This window comes from Octodon degus, unplaced genomic scaffold, assembly GCF_000260255.1.
Source record: "Octodon degus isolate 3935 unplaced genomic scaffold, OctDeg1.0 scaffold00002, whole genome shotgun sequence".
Lineage (NCBI taxonomy): Eukaryota > Metazoa > Chordata > Mammalia > Rodentia > Octodontidae > Octodon > Octodon degus.
Genome location: NW_004524578.1, coordinates 25,167,872 through 25,170,620, shown reverse-complemented (window position 1 = coordinate 25,170,620; position 2,749 = coordinate 25,167,872). Strand labels below are relative to the sequence as shown.

The window sequence follows — 2,749 nt, the reverse complement described above, 5'->3', positions numbered from 1 at the left end:
CTTAAAAGACTACCTTTTTTACATATTATCATAATTGCCATTCCCTCACTTCCCTGCTGTGAGGGAATCATCAATCATTTCTAGTTGGAGAGACACTTTGTAGCACAGTAATGTTATCTCCTTTGAGCATCATCTGATCCAGTAGTTTTCTTGACTTTGTTTTAGAATGAATTTCTTCTGCATCATCTAATACAAGGTTCATGTACTCATCAAAACCAACAATACAGCCCTCTATCCGCATATTCACTTGCTCATACAGCCACACCTGGATCTGGGATCTATTCTGCAAGTATCTGAAGATGAGGTGGATGGGCTGCACCACCACTTTCTCACTTTCTGGCCCTGATCCCGGTATGCCATAGCGGAGTCCGACAAAGACAACAACAGCAACCACACTCAAAACAGGTATATTTTTAAAAGTACTCTGGTGATTTTTCTGATGGTGAGATGCCTTCCCCTCACACACTGACCTACACTAGGTCAGTGAGGTTTCTGCTGTGACAATCATTTTCTTTTCTGGTAGGATCAAGTGTTTTACCACTGGTGATTTTATCTATAATTGACAGCAAATTATGTGCTGCTTTGTATAAATGTCATTGCTGTGTTCTTTTATTCCTCTTGAAAATTACTTTGCTTCATATGCTAAGAAACAGCATGAGATGAATTTCTTTAATTTTTTTAAGAAATCAATTTTCACATATAGTCTAGGGAGTTTTTTTTTTAAAAAGCCAGATGTATATAATCACTTTCCAAAAGCATAGCTGAAGGTCATATTCAGCAGTGACAAGATGTCAAGCAAAGAAACACAAACATTTCAATTTGTAAGCTTACAAATAAGTGTTGGTACTTAGAGGGAAAAAATGCATAAACTTGGGAATGAATGATAAGCTACAAAACACTAGCTAATTGGCTAATTCACAAGGATAGCTTCCCCTTGGAACTACCATAATTCCTATTATGATAAGCACACTGCAGGTGTACTGAAGGAAGGAGAGATAAAGTTTGACAATTAAGTTAGTGTTTTCCCAAGTGAATTCTGATTCCAACAATGCTACCAGAGGAGTGTGATGCAATTATAAAACTAAATTTCACAGGATTTTGTGGCTGGAGATACTCTGAAGATTACTCACTACAGGTGCTTAATTTATAATAGGCTTCTCAAAAGACTTTCTGATTGTATGCTTTAAGTGGCAAAATAAGTGGAATAAGCGCTTCCCTGGCAAGTTCAAGGTCCTGAGTTCAGTCCCTGGTACTGCAAAAAAAAAAAAAAAAAAAAAAAAAGAAAATAACAAATAAACACATAAATAAATGGCAAAATTAAATGCTCTTCTTTTAACTTTGGGCCTCAGTAGAGATATATAAAGATCACATGCTATTTCATGTGATTTCATAAAACAATGAAAACAGAACTGGAAATATGCAAAATCTCTGTCTTCAAGATGCTGTGGAGAAGAGTAACACACATAATCTCACAGAGAATACCGGCAAACCCAGAGGTTCTCATTACACAAAATGTACTCACTTTATGCAAGAGAATGTATTTCATAAATTCTTCTTAAAATATGCAAAAGGAGGGCTGAGAGTATAGCTCAATGCTGAAGTGCTTGCCTACCTATGCTCAAGGCCCTAGGTTCAATCTCTAGCACCAAAACACAAAACAAAATGATCAATATCAGACTTTGTTTTCTCCTGTCAATCTTACAGTTATCAATTACTGATATTTAATGCTATGCAAATAAATTTAGAGGACTGAACTGCCATGGCTGAGGCTTCTGAATGGCTGTTATGCTCCTAGCTAAGCCTGAGCTAAACCTAAGATTCTTTCCCCATCAGTTTTTATTCCATTGTTCTTCAAAGTTTTACACTATTCATGTTAGAAGTTTTCAATGCGTCACTGTTTAACGCATTTATTGTTTGTGTTAAACATTCAAGGCATTCAGATAAAGGTAGACCGGGGATGAAACAAGATAATAGAACACTCAAAAACAACAATAAAGGCAAAGAGATAAAAGAACATAAAGACATGGAACACAGTTTAAAAGGCCATACTGTATTAAAGCAATGGTTCATTCAGTTCAAGATCAACTCTCTGACAGTAGCATGAAGGTAAGTTTTGTGGCAAAGATTGTCATTCATGCTCTTTGATCTTGTTTTCAAAGGTTAAAATGTCATACTGAACAAACCCAGCTTTCACTAATAATATATTAAGAATCCAGTCACAACCTAGCCTTGGTCTTGTTTCCATTCAGTAAGTTATTTTTATTTTTAAAATGAACAAACCCTTTGTCTTGAAACAATTTGAAATCAAGTGCCTATTTGGCCTTGACTATCTGATTTTTTTTTTTTTTTTGAACCAGGGATTGAACTCAGGCCCTTGTGCTTGCCAGGCAAGCTCTTATTCCATTGAACTATTTCCCAGCCCCCCTACTATCTGATCTTGGGCAATAGGAATAACATCTGTATATGAAGGCTTCCATCTATATGACATGGAACCTAGACAAAATGATCAATGAAGTCCTTCACTGCTCTAAAATTTTATGGTTTTCCAGGAGCATACTGCAACTTCTCTTGCCTTTTGAATTATGCTCTTTGTTATTTCCTATATGCTACTTTTGGAGATATTAAAATATTTCAAGTTTGTATAACTAGAAAGTTTTACTTTTAGTTTTCAAAGGTATGTTTGCTAAGTATAAAATTCAAAGAGGACAGATCTTTTCTTTCAGTCCTTTAATTAATCTAGTTTTTACAC

The 2,749-nt window shown here is 35.4% G+C and overlaps 1 protein-coding gene across 6 annotated transcripts in view; it reads right to left on the bottom strand.

The window, feature by feature from the left end:
* Positions 1-2,749, bottom strand: part of Frmd5 (FERM domain containing 5) — a 362,213-nt gene that overhangs the window by 205,034 nt on the left and 154,430 nt on the right. The gene's annotated exons all lie outside the window — the stretch shown is intronic.